This window comes from Aethalodelphis obliquidens, unplaced genomic scaffold (genome assembly GCF_003676395.1).
Source record: "Aethalodelphis obliquidens isolate GAN/ISIS:26980383/991018 unplaced genomic scaffold, ASM367639v1 scaffold3, whole genome shotgun sequence".
Classification (NCBI taxonomy): Eukaryota; Metazoa; Chordata; class Mammalia; order Artiodactyla; family Delphinidae; genus Aethalodelphis; species Aethalodelphis obliquidens.
The window spans coordinates 8,986,500-9,003,679 of NW_020837947.1; positions in this window are offsets into that span (position 1 = coordinate 8,986,500).

Genomic DNA, 17,180 nt, shown 5'->3' on the forward strand with positions numbered 1-17,180 from the left:
TTCCAATCCAACATTCCTGTCCTCTGGTTTCCATTGTTTCTGATGATGTATGTAATAAATATTTTTTTCCCCTCTGGCTACTTAAATTATTTTCCTTTATCTTTGGTTTCAGCATTTTGACTATATTGTGCATACGTATGACTTTTCTTTGCACCTATCCTGCTTGGAGTTCCTTGAAACTCTTAGATCTGTGAGTTGATGTCCTCCAACAATTTTTGAAAAGTCTCAGCCCTTCTGTGCTCGAATATTTCTTCTGCACAATTTTCCCCTTCCTCTCCTTCTCATTCTCCTTTACACATCTGTTAAACCATTTGATATTGTTTTGCAGATCTTACGGGCTCTGTTCCTTTTTTTCTTTAATTCTTTTTGTCTTAGTATCTCAGCCTAGAAACATCCTATTAATCTGTATTCATGTTAATGGATCCTTTCCTCTGTTGTATTCAGTTTTCTATTAACCCATTGAATTTTAGTTTCTGATATTAAAAAAATATTTTTAGCATTTCCACTTTTGCAGTTACCATCTCTTTGCTGTATATCCCCATTTGTCCATGCATGTTGTCCATTTTTTACTTGCTCTTTTAACATATTTATGATAATATATTTAAGTTCTCTGTCTGATAATTCTAACATTCAGGCATTTCTATGTCTATTTCTATTAATCATTTCTTCTCTTGACTATGAGCCACATGTCCTTGCTTCTTTACATGTGTTGTAACATCTGTCACATTTTCATTTACATGTGTCATATTGTATGATTGATAGTATGAGCAAAAGAACAACAGAGACTGAAATAAAAAATATTCAGTCCCAGAAAGGGATATGCCCTTCTCCTGTCATGCCACGAATGAGGGAGGAGACTGAGTGAAAATAATCTGTAGCTGAGCTAGGTCTGGGCTTTGTTGCAGCTTTGGTTAGATTTTCCATTATCTTCAATGTTTTGAGATCAGAATTAGGACTTTCCTTTTGATCGGGTTTGTAATCTGAGCACCAGTGAGACTCCAGAGATCTCTCTATGCTTTGCAACCCAGCCAGTGGCTCCCTGACCTGCAGCTCTGTGTGCTTTATAGTTAAATAATAGCCTGGCTGCTAGCTTTGTGGCTGCTAGAGGGTTCTCTTTTTTCTCAAGTCCTGTTCCTGGCTCTCTGTGTTCGGGAGGTCTCTCTTCATCCTGCTGCCCTAAGCCCAGTTTTTCACAAGGCCACTATACTGTACCTGGTGAAGGCCAGACAGGAATTGCTTTCTGCTCTGCTGCTTGCCCCCAGACTTTGGAGGATCACGGGAGTTCACTAGGCACAGGCCCAGATGTTTCAGCAGGATCTTTCTCAGGTTTCCTGCCCTGCCCCCAGCCTCCAACATACTACCCTTGTGCACTTTGGCGAAGGCCTGTGGAAGACAGCTGGCGAATGGGTGCAGACTTGCTGGATGACTGGAGCTCAATCCCTCATGCCAGCCCACACATGGCCATCAAGTTTATTAAAAGTTAGGCTGCTTTCTCCATACCTCCATCCATAGCAGGTTCCTCCTACTCATGTCACTACGCAGAGAGTGAAAGTGGTTGTAGATCTCTTCTGTCCTAGGAAGGGCTCATCACTTTCCGGAATTTAGTTCATTTAGGTTTCTTTGTTACCTCAGCTGCCTGATGAGTTTATGAAACAAATGATTTTTTTTACCTTAGCTAGCTTCTCCTCATTGTTAGAGTGAGAGTGATGTTGTCTTACAACTTTTACTAAGTGGAACTAGAAGTTAAAATATGTTTTTAATCTTGAAATTTTGTTTGATCTGAAAAGTTTATGATACAAATTTTATTTTGAATTAATATATATGTGTATATATAATATATCAGATTCAGATTAAAACTGCCCATAAAAGAATCTTTTGTTAAAATACAAGAAGTCCTTGTTCCTACCTCCTTATTGTCCAAACCTTTCACATCATTAGAGAAGCAAAGGGATGCATCCACTGGAGCAGGGGAATAAAAATGAGGCAAAGGTCCAAAGCTCCCGGCTGTGTGGAGCCAGTGATACCGTAAGAGGAGGAGTGGGGTCAGGGGAGCAAGCTGTGGGTTGTTGTGTTGTCTAGGACTTTGCTCCATAAACCCCTGTCTTCATATGCTACCCCTTGATTAAGAACACAAGATCCAACTTGCTGACAGACAACACCTATGGTTCTGTGCCCTGAACTGGTATCATTCCACATTGCTTTTTTCTCTTTTGTGGCTGAATGTAAGATGTGTACTATAAATCTTCATCTCTCATGTTTTTGGCTAAAATATTTTAATAGCTATTTCCTATCTCTGTCTCTGTATTTGCAGCTCACACTACTTATTGTCCCCATAGACAACATTAATTTATCATATCTTTATTTTCACTCAACATGAAAGGATTAAAATAGAAACGAAAGGTTTAAAGGGACATCTAGTTTTGGGCTAGTACGAGAGACAATATTATAAAATAATTCACCCAAATTTGTAAGAAAAATATCAAGACCCCCCAAAAGATAAATAGGCAAAGAACATGCCAATTAATTCATAAGAGGGAGTAGTCAAAGCTATAGCTACGTCCCATACAAATGTCCAAATTTCTATTGCCAACCCATGTTTTTCCTCCTGAATAGTAAAACATGTAACCTAGTGCCCTTGGATCTCTCCACCTGCATGGACTCAACTTCTACATTCCGAAGTCAAACACATCTTCCTCTGTAACCCTCTTCTCTTGCTTGTCTCGGTGAACGGGTTAACAAATCCTCTCTCTCTCCTCCCAACCACAACCACTTACTAGCTCCTGTCAACTCAACCTGCTAGATGCCTTTTTCTCTTTTCCATCTCCATTGCAACCTCAATAGTTGAGACCCCCTCATTTTTCACTTGGTATGTTGAGACAACTTCTTACCCAGATCTTCTGCCTTTGGTCCACTCCCGCTCCAGTTCACACTCCTGCCAACTGTTCCTTGAGCCTTCTAAACAGATACCAGATATTCATTTATCAAAATAAATTAAGGCAAATCATGAAATTATTTTGCTTAAAACTTTTCTGGGGCTTCCCATTGCCTCCAGGATGAAATGCAGATACTCCATCAGAAAACTACAAAGTTCTACGGGATCTGCTCTCTTGCCATTCTCCCAAACACATCCTGTCTGTCCTCTAGCCTTACTAAATAGCTTGTAGCTCTTCGAATGTGGCACACTGTTGCACACCTCCACTGCTTTGCCCATGTTGCCGTTTCTGCCTGAAATCCCTCTCCTGTCCTGTTTCCTGATGAACTACTCATCCTTAAGTTTCAGTATGAATGTCACCTCCTCTGTGACGTTTCAGGCAGAATTAGGTGTTCCCACCTCTTTCACATGGCATGCTATAATAACTTACATTTTCTGTATTTATCACGTTGACCTCTCTTTCCTGCACTGGAATCTGAGCTCTGTGGCAGCAAGGGTATTATGTCTATCTCCCCACACCCTAACCTGCACCTAACGCAACACTTGGTCGTATAATGAAATGAAGACATTCTGGTCAGGGTGCTGTGGAGCTGGTACACTTAGACACAGCTGATGACACTTTAGAAACATATATGAAGGACCATAAAAGTATTGATATTCTTTAACCCAGTGAATCTACATCTAGGAATCTTTCTTAAGGAAATAACCCAAAACTCTTTGTACAAGTTATTCATCACTGTATTACTTAGGTACTCAAAATACTGGAAACCACCTAAATTCCAGCAATAGGAAGATGGCTAAGTAAATTATGACATATTAAGACAAAGTGCAGTCATTAAAATGTGTGATTTTTAGGTAAATACTGGGCAACATAGAAAACTGCTTATATTACAACATCACTAGACACTACAATTACAGTTGCCCCAGGACCTAGCTAAGACTTAGGTCTGCTTCCAGGATTGTCTGCAACAGGCAGAACTAATCAACTTGAGTAACTTGAGTCCAAACCGAAATCCTTCAAAGGGAGCTGAAAGTCAGAAGCCAGAGAAACTAGGCACAATTGCTAAGTTCAAAAAGAACGATGCAATCTTTTTTCTTTTTTTGAAAAGGCATTTAAAAAAATTAATTAATTTATATTTTATTTTTGGCTGCGTTGGGCCTTCATTGACGCGCGCAGACTTTCTCTAGTTGTGGTGAACGGGGGCTACTCCTCGTTGCAGTGCACGGGCTTCTCATTGTGGTGGCTTCTTTTGTTGCGGAGTATGGGCTCTAGGCGTGCAGGCTTCAGTAACTGTGGCACGTGGGCTCTAGAGTGCAGGCTCAGTAGTTGTGGTTCACAGGCTCTAGAGTGCAGGCTCAGTAGCTGTGGCACACGGGCTTAGTTGCTCCGCGGCATGTGGGACTTCCCGTACCAGGACTCCAACCTGTGACCCCTGCATGGCGGGCGGATTCTTAACCACTGTGCCATCAGGGAAGTCCCAGAACAAAGCAATCTTGAAAAAGAGAATCAGTGGTTGCAATGAAGGCAGAGTGGGTAAAAACAGGAGAGTCTGGGTACTTGCTGTGAAAGCTGTTGGTCTTCTGAGGCGCTGAAGTTGAAATGAGTTAAAGCACAGAGCCAAGGCAAACAGCAATTAAGTAAAGACAATAGATGCATAAGGGAAAAAGGACCCAGATTCCACCCTCTGGGTTCAAGGCACGGAGGGAATGGTTCTGAATTAAGTAAGACAATAGATGCATAAGGGAAAAAGGATCCAGATTCCACCCTCTGGGTTCAAGGCACGGAGGGAATGGTTCTGGATTATACCATTTAAAGAAAGTAGAGTTCATGGTGAGCTGGGTTCTGGATTGAACCAAATGGTAATTCTCTCCAGGTCTCCAGGTCTGAAGAGGCACTGGGCTATGTGGGAGAAAGCAAGTTGGCAACCAGGAGGTGGAGGGTGTGTGTGTCACAAGCTGGGATGGGAGCCTAAGTTGTTGACTGCCTGGGCTGTTTCACTGAGCCAGGGGACATCCACAGAGCTGTAGAGCACACCTGAGATTTGCCCGAGATACACCAAAAGGCTAATTTTGGGGTGAGGATGGTGAGGTGTTGGCTAATATTTAAAAAAATTTTCTGTAATATGATATACAGCTTTTAAAAGGACAAAATTAACATTTAAAAATAAGAAGTGGACATCTAATGATTCTAGATGCAGTAACAGGCTAAATCCTGTCCCAGTGTCGTGTAAGATCAGCTAATGAAGCAGTTTACCTGACCGGCACAGCCTGCGGGAACTCGAGTGATCTGGTAGGCAGGAGTCAGCTGCCCTGTCACCCTGTCACAGCATCAGTTCTTTTCTGTGCTGTGGGTTTCCAGGTCATTGCTTACTGTGACATCCTGCTGACAGGGTAAGCCAGGGCTGAAGTCCTGTGGAAGGAGAGGTGTCTTTTTCTTCACCCAAAGGCCCTGACCAGTAGCAAAGCCAGTACCTGCCACCTTTCTCTGAGTTGCACAAAGGCACTTGGCAGGGCAGTTCTGTGCTTCCCATCTGCAAAGTGGGGCATCTCAGAATCTGTATTTCTTTTACTAATAGAAATTTGACCCTATTTCTTGTGAAGTAATGAGGCTGATTTTATTTTGGGGAAGGTGTCTTTGCCCCTGTCTGGACCGGGTGATATTATGAAGCTTCTTCACAGAACACCATAGCCGTATCACTGTCGTTAATCCCCAGGTTTCTCCCCTGAATTGGGGTGGGAGCAGAAGGGAGCGTGTCGGGCCACAGCTTGTATCATACCGAGATGATTAACAGCCACATAATGTGTGCTGGGAAGACCCTCATCTGATCCCTTATCTGCTACCCCTCTGGCTGCCCAAGGGGGTGTTCGAATCCTCTCTCCCTGGCCCCAGGGTGGCTCCTTCAGGGTAGTTCTTCTCCACCTTCAATGTGTGTAAGAATCATCTTGGAAACTCATTAGAGTGTGATTCTGATTCAGTAAGTTTGGAGTGCGTTGCCAGGTGCGGCCGATGCTGCTCGTCTGTGCATCACCGTGGTTTATCGGGGCTCCAGGGCCTTCCAGACATCTGGGGCAGAGGCTGGAAAGGAACTGGGGGCTCCCCGAAGTCTGGTTACTGGACAAAGAGGGTACTTCCCCCGTGGGGGCCTCTGCTTCTCAGAGCAGACTATGGACTCGTGTTTGGGGCATCACAGAACACGAGTGTAGCAGCCACCCAGACTTGGCTTTCCAGGGAGGAAGAGGCCCCTGCGGTGGTGATTCTGAGGCTCCTGTCTTCACAAGGAGGGAGGAAGGTGCACAGGGGGAGGGGGAGAGAAAGCGTTCTGCTCATCAGATTAAGGTTGCAGAGTTTGGGGGCTTTGGAAGTGCTGAGGATTCCTAAGAAGGGGTGCTCACCTGGAGACCACAAGAGAGAAAAAGACCAGACACTTCCTGTCCCTGAGGAATAATTATTTAAAAATAACCCCACTGCCTAACTTCTTGTGCATTTGGAAGCCCTTCTACAGGGCTTTCCAAACTGGCAATGTGTGGATCTCAAGATCAGCTGTTAGAGCTAATATTAGGCTTGTAAGAACTAATGTGCTAAGCTGCTTTTGTTCTTCCCAAATAGAAGTGTCATGTGAAGAAATAACCCACTGTATGTTTGGGGATGGCAGAATAATCACCAAACAGAATAAACTTCTATTTTTCTTACAAACTTTATTAAGTACCTAATTGGATCTAATCTGGGTTTTAAGGAAAAAAAACATTAAGATCTACAAAGGAGTTATATTTTCCCACATTATGCCTTCATTATATTATTCCCTCTTCATTAATCCTTCCTAAGGATATTATTTAGAAAATGTGACCTGTTCACTTCATCAGAATTAGAATCCTAAGCCTGTGTTAATATTTTTGGCTGGACCTACTTCATTATTGAATACTCTTCCTTTCCGGCTTCTGCTAGCCTTCTATTTTCATTTTAAAATTTCCAATACTGATACATAAATCAAAATATCAATTTTAACAGGCATTCTGAATGGACAGGTAGGAACCTTACAGCTATGGGACACAACATTCCCTCTTGAAGTCAAGAGTAAGAAGCAGAGAAAGTTGGTCCTCGGCTAGAAGGAAGATGTGCTTGGAGAGGGGCTGGAAGGTCTCCGTTTCTAGCTTATTTGTGAAGCTCAGCTGCATCCCTGTCCTTGGGTTTTGTGAGTCACCTTGATAATAAATTCCGCTTTTTTTTTTTATTTTTAAAGAAGATGTTGGGGGTAGGAGTTTATTAATTTATTTATTTTTGCTGTGTTGGGTCTTTGTTTCTGTGCGAGGGCTTTCTCTAGTTGTGGCAAGCGGGGGCCACTCTTCATCGCGGTGTGCGGCCCTCTCACTATCGCGGCCTCTCGTTGTGGAGCACAGGCTCCAGACGCGCAGGCTCAGTAGTTGTGGCTCACGGGCCTAGTTGCTCCGTGGCATGTGGGATCCTCCCAGACCAGGGCTCAAACCCGTGTCCCCTGCATTAGCAGGCAGATTCTCAACCACTGCACCACCAGGGAGGCCCATAAATTCCGCTTTTTTTGCTTAATCTAACTGAATTGTATTTCTGTTAATTAGAACTAAAAGAGACTAAATTTATATGCTGGTGAGGAAACTTTCAAGTTGTTCAGTGCTTACTATGTGTCATGCGCTGTACAACGCATGCTTTATGTTATTTAATCCTTAAAACTAACCCCATGAGGGAGGTATTATCATGATTATTATTACCTGCATTTTATGGATAAAACAACCAAGATTTAGAAATATTTAGTAATTTGTCCCAAATCACCATCTATTAAATGGCAAAACTGAGATTCAAACAGAATTTTTGATACAAAAACCTATGCTATTAACCATTATGCTGTACTTTATAGATTATTGAAACAAATATAGGCATATTATGTACTAGAACAAAATATTCACATTGTAAAACTCCAAGGATGGAAATCTTCAAAGATATACAAAAGCAGACAAAACAGTGTAAGTCCCACTGATCCATGGCCCAGCTTCAACATTTACCAACATTTTGCCAATCTTGGCTCATCTAACCCTCCCCACCCCCACCTTCTAACTATGGTTAATGTCTTACAATTTTACACTAACAGGGTACACTTGTCACAACTGAAAAATCAAGATTGGTACATTTTATTAACTAAACTGCAGGTTTTTACACAGGTTTTCTTAGGTTTTACCTAATGTCCCTTTCCTGTTTCCTGATCCCATCAGGGATACTGCTTCACATTTAGTCATGGTGTCTCCTTAGTCTCTCCTGGTCTATAAGTTTCTCAGTCTTGCCTCGTTTTTCTTGGCCTTGATGGTTTTGAAGAGTGCTGATCAGGTATTTTGTAGCATTTCCTTAAATTTGTGTTTGTCAGATGCTCTTCTCATGGTAAGCCTGGGGTTATAGTTTTTAAGGAAGAAAACCACAGAGGTGATGTGCCCGTCTCATCACATGTAGGGGTACATGGTGTCAACATGACTTTATTTCTGATGTTAATCCTGACCACCTGGCTAAGGCAATATTGTCCAGGTTTCTCCACTGTACAGTTACTTTTTCACCCTGTCCAAATCTATTCTTTGGAATCAAGTCACTAAGTACAACCCACACTCATGATAGGGAATCAGCTCCACCTGGACTGGACAGTGCCTACATAAATTTTGATTTCTTCTGTAAGAAAGGCCCCAAGTGATTTTAAGAGTTGAGAATCACCAATCTAAGCCAGTTATGATTATTCCATTCTTCTTTGCCAGTAAGTGGTCTAGGGATGGACATGTGTGACAATTCTAGGAAAGATTTTTCTCCATGATAAAAAAAAAATAATTATACCAGGAGGAAGCTCTTCCTTGTTTCTGCAGGCAAGTGGAGGCTTCCTTTCCTTGTGTGGGTTGCTGCTATGAGCATGCAATCCTTGGAGTGGCAGCCACCATCTTGTGGCCATGAGGCGATAAGCCAGGGATGGAAAGCCAAAGTTATTGGGATGGCAGAGTTAGAAGAGGGCTGAAACCCTTGAAACTACCTCCAGCTTTCTTGTTATATGGACGATTACTTCTTTACTGTTTATGTCACTTAGTTGCTGTTCTGTTACTTGAAGTCAAATGCATTTCCAATTGATGCAGGTGCCTCATCTTGTTTTTACAATTGTAGCTATCCTCTACATCTAGGACTTGTCTCCTCCACATCTTACTCATTTTAAATGAGCAAGTGAAGGACTAAATGAAGAAGCTATTATAATAACCATAAAATATCAATGTCTTTAATGCCAGTACACTTGGCAATTAGATTCTATACTTCTATTTCTTCTCTCAAACAAATACAATAGAGTTGTATGCATTCTGTCACTGGGGAAAAATTTATTAGTATGACTAGTTGACAGCAGTAAAAATTTTTGATGTTTATCAAGTTCAAATTGAAGTTTAATGCACATATATTTATTAATTTTTAGGATTTATTAACCAATATATTGCTAGTATGATTGAGGCAAATAATGGAATGCCTACCACATAGCGATGAGAATGAAAATACTATTATATTATGCAACAGCATGGACGAATCTCACAAGTATAATGTTGAGTAATAGATGCCAGACACACACGTACATGTTGCATGATTATATTGATACAAAATTTAAAAATAAGCAAAACTAATCACTGGTCAAAGTCAGGACAGTGTTTACCCTTGAGTGGGTAGTGACAGAAAGGCTTTCTATGAAAGGGCTTCTAGGATGGTGATAATTTCCTTCTTCTTGATCGTGGCGCTGGTTATAGAGGTGTATTCAATTTGTGGCAATTCAGAGATTTGTACATTTATGCCATGCACTTTTCTGTATGTATGTTATACTTCAATAAAGTTTGTTTTAAAAATTCACCCTGGGCTTCCCTGGTGGCGCAGTGGTTGAGAGTCCGCCTGCCAGTGCAGGGGACATGGGTTCGAGCCCTGGTCTGGGAAGATCCCACATGCCGCGGAGCAACTAGGCCCGTGAGCCACAACTACTGAGCCTGCGCGTCTGGAGCCTGTGCTCCGCAACAGGAGAGGCCACGATAGTGAGAGGCCCGCGCACCGCGATGAAGAATGGCCCCCACTTGCCGCAAATAGAGAAAGCGCTCACACAGAAACGAAGACAGAACACAGCAAAAATAAATAAATTAAAAAAATTAAAAAAAAAATTCACCCTGAAAATGTCTATCTCTAGCATCTTATTGATCAACTTTGGGAGCAGATAAACCTCTTAAGCAATGCTTATTTACAAACAGCACAAAATGGTTCACTATTTGTAGTAAAATTTAGACTGGGGTGGAAGGGACTAGCTTATTGCGGGAAGTCCCCAATTTATGAATGTCTTTGTATGTATAATAGCTCACTTGTAATTCAGTTGTTATAAACAATATTTTCCCATAGGTTCAGTGTTAGAATAACGCTTAGGGTAAATGCCGACTGGTAAGAATAATGAAGTAGAAATGCTATATATTTCCCATTAAATACAGGCATATAATTACCCCTGTTACACGTACACAAGACTGAAACAACTTTCAAAGATATAAAAAGATAAAAACATAATTGTGATTATATTCCATTTTAAATCCATCAGATTAGTAAAAGTAAAGTGTTAGCAAGGATGTAGAGAAATAGGAATTTTCACCTATTGTTGGTCAGTGCTAACTGATTCAACTATTTTGGAGAATACTCTGGCAAGATTACTTGAAGTTGAAAATGTGCCTAACCTCCGACTCGATAACTCCATTTCTGGGAAATAATGTAAAAGAACACTTGTACAGGTGCAGGAGGACAGATATATTATATATGTGTGTGTATGCATATATAAAAAAAGATGTTTACTGCAGAATTTATTGTTCCTAACATTTGGAAACACCTAAATGTCCATCAAAAAAGGAAGAGACATGTAAATTGTATGTATTCATAACTGAACAGTAAATAATAGCTATAATGAATGAACTGAAACCACGTGTATAATGTGGATCTCAAAATTAGTGTGAAAAGAATTATAGAATGATGGTTTCCACCGTGATACCATTTATGTATCATGTATGTATAAAAATGATAGTAGATATCTTTTATGGATACTTACTAAGTAATATAAATTAAAGAAATGTAAACGATGATACATCAGCTTCCTGTTGTACTCGTATTGGGAGAGTAAAAATAGAGGACTGTGATTGAGGAGGAGCACACAAGGGAATTCAATTCTCTACTGTTTTATTTCTTTAAAAAAATCAGAATCAAATATGAATGTTAACATTGACTAGTACATATATTCTTATATGATTCAATATATTTATGTGTGTTTGAATGCTTTCATACAAAGAATAAAAGAAATGAGGAATTTGGAATGAAGGAAAAGTCAGGATATGAAATTAAAAGCCTCAGCTAAATTAACACACTGAGATGCATATTATAAGACCTATATAGTTTCCAGGGACAGTTAGCTAATTAGTTCTTTAGCAGTATCTGCAAGATTAAAAAACAAAATAAAGCAATAAAATAGTTTAGGAGGAATGCACTTTTGCTCTTGCGAAGTATTGAGAGGTTTCTCCTCTTCTGGGTCTTCAGCTATTGTGGGATAGAGCTTTGGCACTCAAAAGTGCAACCTGCCAAAGGAGTAGCATTGACGCCACCTGGGAGCTTGTTAGAAACGCAGAATGTCAGGCCCCAGCCCAGACCTGCTCAATGAGAATTTGCATTTTAACAAGACTGCCAGATGGCACACTGAGGTCTGAAAAGCCCTCATACAGAAGCAGCAGCTCTCAATAGCATATCTGTCTAGATCATGACCAAGATAATTTTATTCTGGAAAATTTTCAGAGTAGCTTTTGAACCAATCACCTAGTACAGCCATAGTTAAAGCTTTAAGCACTCAAAGAACATTTACTTTTAGACAAAGGCAGCTTCTACTAAAATTTCCAAGATGTATTAATTGCAAATTGTAGCTGTAAATACCGTATGATGTAATGGCTTTATAAGACTGAAATATCTCCTATGGGAAGTTCATCAAGATTTCTGTGATTTCTTCATGTCACTAAATCAATTCTGTTTACACATCTTTCACAGTCCTGCCTCTGCTCTCCCTGCCTTTCTGAATGAGAAACTCAACTTCTCTTCTTAATTTAACAAAATATATATTATATACATCCAGAGAGCTTGTGGTAGGTGAAGATGTTATTAAAGGTTTTGGGGAGACAGAGGAGTGACTATTATAAAGTTGAATATTGGAGTTCCCCCTCAGCAAGATGCGTCCTGAGAGCTGATACACTGACACAGCTTAATAGTTTGTTTCACTAAAAAAATTCTGCCACATGTAAATGTAAATAATGACTAAAATATCTTGCAGAGAATTTATATTTAACCAATTAAGAATGCTGCCTTTACTTTCCTCAATCCAACCAAAGGATCTAAACCAAAGGAACTACCATCAATAAGTAAGATTCTGCAACTACTTCGGGAATCTAATGAGTGGATTTTAACAAAGGCTGGTTCCTTGCTGATAGGCCGAGCCATTTCCTTGGCAGTAAAAGGAAACAGCTGTGCTGGGTGATTAGCCTACTGAAAACCAAATGAGACACAAAAACAAAACCTCCTACCCAAAGTCGCTTTCATACACACTGGCCAGGGGCTCTCAGCTCTGACTGCATTAGACACACCACAGAAGGGAGCCTTTAAAAAATGCTGAACTTGGGTCCCATGCCAGAACAATTACATCTGAATAAGGGAGGAGGGGGGCACTAAGGACAGGTATCAGTATTTTTTGAAAGCTCCCCATGTAATTCTATTCTGCTCAAGAAAGCAGAAGAAAAACCTTCCTCTGAAATAGAAGTTCTGCTTCAAGTTTTTAACAAACAAAAGGTCATGAAAGATTAAGTGAAAAAGCCATACAGACTGAAAGTGAGGGGATGGAAAAAGATATTCCATGCAAATGGAAATCTAAAGAAAGCTGAAGTAGCAATTCTCATATCAGACAAAATAGACTTTAAAATAAAGACTATTACAAGAGACAAAGAAGGACACTACACTACATAATGTTCAAGGGATCAATCCAAAAAGAAGATATGACAATTGTAAATATTTATTCACCCAACATAGGAGAAATTCAATACATAAGTCAAATGCTAACAGCCATAAAACGGGAAATCAACAGTAAAACAACCATAGTAGGGTACTTTCAACACCCCACTTTAACCAATGGACAGATCATCCAAAATGAAAATAAATAAACACAAGCTTTAAATGATACATTAAACAAGATGGACTTAATTGATATTTATAGGACATTCCATCCAAAAATAACAGGATACACTCTCTTCTCAAGCACTCATGAAACATTCTCCAAGATAGATCATATCCTGGGTCACAAATCAAGCCTTCGTAAATTGAAGAAAACTGAAATCATATCAAGTATCATTTCAGACCACAACCCTATGAGACTAGATAAGAATTACAGGAAAAAAACTGTAAAAAACACAAACATATGGAGGCTAAACAATACACTACTAAATAACCAAGAGATCACTGAAGAAAACAAAGGAAATCAAAAAATACCTAGAAACAAATGACAATGAAAACACAATGACCCAAAATCTACAGGATTCAGCAAAACCAGTTCTAAGAGGGAAGCTTATAGCAATACAATCTTAGCTCAAGAAACAAGAAACATCTCAAATAAAAAACCTAACCTTACACCTAAAGCAATTAGAGAAAGAAGAACAAAAAACCCCCAAAGTCAGCAGGAGGAAAGAAATCATAAAGATCAGATCAGAAATAAATGAAAAAGAAAAGAAGGAAACAATAGCAAAGATCAATAAAACTAAAAGCTGCTTCTTCGAGAAGATAAACAAAATTGATAAACCATTAGCCAGACTCATCAAGAAAAAAAGGGAGAAGACTCAAATCAACAGAATTAGAAATGAAAAAGGAGAAGTAACAACTGACACTGCAGAAATACAAAGGATCATGAGAGATTACTACAAGCAACTCTATGCCAATAAAACGGACAACCTGGAAGAAATGGACAAATTCTTAGAAAAGCACAAGCTTCTGAGACTAAACCAGGAAGAAACAGAAAATATAAACAGATGAATCACAAGCACTGAAATTGAGACTGTGATTAAAAACCTTCCAACAAACAAAAGCCCAGGACCAGATGGCTTCACAGGCAAATTCTATCAAACATTTAGAGAAGAGCTAACACCCATCCTTCTCAAACTCTTCCAAAATATAGCACAGGGAGGAACACTCCCAAACTCATGTTATGAGGCCACCATCACCCTGATACCAAAACCAGACAAAGATATCACAAAGAAAGAAAACTACAGGCCAATATCACTGATGAACATAGATGCAAAAATCCTCAACAAAATACTAGCAAACAGAATCCAACAACACATTAAAAGGATCATACACCATGATCAAGTGGGGTTTATCCCAGGAATGCAAGGATTTTTCAATATATGCAAATCAATCAATGTGATAAACCATATTAACAAACTGAAGGAGAAAAACCATATGATTATCTCAATAGATGCAGAAAAAGCTTTCAACAAAATTCAACACCCATTTATGATAAAAACTCCCCAGAAAGTAGTAGGCACAGAGGGAACTTACCTCAACATATAATAAAGGCCATATATGACAAACCCATAGCCAACATCTTTCACAAAGGTGAAAAACTGAAAGCATTTCCACTAAGATCAGGAACAAGACAAGGTTGTCCACTCTCACCACTATTATTCAACATAGTTTAGACAGTTTTAGCCACAGCAATCAAAGAAGAAAAAGAAAGAAAAGGAATCCAAATCGGAAAAGAAGATGTAAAGCTGTCACTGTTTGCAGATGACATGATACTCTACATAGAGAATCCTAAAGATGCTACCAGAAAACTACTAGAGCTAATCAATGAATTTGGTAAAGTGTCAGGATACAAAATTAATGCAAAGAAATCTCTTGCATTCCTGCACGTTAATGATGAAAAATCTGAAAGTGAAACTAAGGAAACACTCCCATTTACCATTGCAAAAAATAAAATAAAATACTTAGGAATAAACCTACCTAAGGAGACAAAAGACCTGTATGCAGAAAACTATAAGACACTGATGAAAGAAATTAAAGATGATAAAACAGATGGAGAAATATACCATGTTCTTGGATTGGAAGAAATCAACATTGTGAAAATGACTCTGCTACCCAAAGCAATCTACAGATTCAGTGCAATCCCTATCAAACTACCAATTGCATTTTTCACAGAACTAGAACAAAAAATTTGTATGGAAACATGAAAGACCCCGAATAGCCAAAGCAATCTTGAGAACGAAAAATGGAGCTGGAGGAATCAGGCTCCCTGACTTCAGACTATACTACAAAGCTACAGTAATCAAGACAGTATGGTACTGGCACAAAAACAGAAATATAAATCAATGGAACAGGATAGAAAGCCCAGAGATAAACCCATGCACAAATGGTCACCTTATCTTTGCTAAAAGAGGCAAGAATATACAGTGGAGAAAAGACAGCCTCTTCAATAAGTGGTGCTGGGAAAACTGGATGGCACAAGTAAAAGAATGAAATTAGAACACTCCCTAACACCATACACAAAAATAAACTCAAAATGGATTAAAGACCTAAATATAAGGCCAGACACTATAAAAGTCTTAGAGGAAAACACAGGCAGAACACTCTATGACATAAATAACAGCAAGAACCTTTTTGACCCACCTCCTAGAGAAATGGAAATAAAAACAGAAATAAACAAATGGGACCTAATGAAACTTCAAAGCTTTTGCACAGCAAAGGAAACCATAAACAAGGCCAAAAGACAACCCTCAGAATGGGAGAGAATATTTGCAAATGAAGCAACTGACAAACGATTAATCTCCAAAATACAGAAGCAGCTCATGCAGCTCAATAACAAAAAAACAAACAACCCAATCCAAAAATGGGCAGAAGACCTAAATAGACACTTCTCCAAAGAGGATATACAGATTGCCAACAAACACATGAAAGAATGCTCCAACATCATTAATCATTAGAGAAATGCAAATCAAAACTAAAATGCGATATCATCTCACACTAGTCAGAATGGCCATCATCAAAAAATCTACAAACAATAAATGCTGGAGAGGGTGTGGAGAAAAGGGAACCCTCTTGCACTGTTGGTGGGAATGTAAATTGATACAGGCACTATGGAGAACAGTATGGAGGTTCCTTAAAAAACTAAAAATAGAACTACCATACAACCCAGCAATCCCACTAGTGGGCATATACCCTGAGAAAACCATAATTCAAAGAGTCATGTACCACAATGTTCATTGCAGCTCTGTTTACAATAGCCAGGACATGGAAGCAACCTAAGTGTCCATCGACAGAGGAATGGATAAAGAAGATGTGGCACATATATACAATGGAATATTACTCAGCCATAAGAAGAAATCGAGTTATGTGTAGTGAGGTGGATGGACCTTGAGTGTGTCATACAGAGTGAAGTAAGTCAGAAAGAGAAAAACAAATACCATATGCTAACACATATGTATGGAATCTAAAAAACAAAAACAAAAAACGGTTCTGAAGAACCTAGGGGCAGGACAGGAATAAAGATGCAGACATAGAGAATAGACTTGAGGACACAGGGAGGGGGAAGGGTAAGCTGGGACGTAGTGAGAGAGTGGTATGGACATATATACACTACCAACTGTAAAAGCTAGTGGGAAGGAGCCGCATGGCACAGGCAGATCAGCTCAGTGCTTTGTGACCACCTGGGGGTGGGATAGGGAGGGTGGAGGGAGATGCAAGTGGGAGGAGATATGGGGATATATGTATATGTATAGCTTATTCACTTTATTATAAAGCAGAAACTAACACACCATTGTCAAGCAATTATACTCCAATAAAGTTTTTTTTTTTTTTTTTTGCGGTACGCGGGCCTTTCACTGTTGTGGCCTCTCCCGTTGCGGAGCAACAGGCTCCGGACGCGCAGGCTCAGCAGCCATGGCTCACGGTCACAGCCACTCCGCGTCATGTGGGATCTTCCCGGACCGGGGCACGAACCCGTGTGCCCTGCATCGGCAGGTGGACTCTCAACCACTGTGCCACCAGGGAAGCCCTACAATAAAGATGTTTAAAAAAAAAAAAAAGATTAAGTGGAAAAGCAAGTGTAAAAGCAGTGTGATCTCACTGGGATGGGAGAGTGGAGACCATTTTTTATACTCTCAGAAAAAGGTTTGAAGATTGTCATCA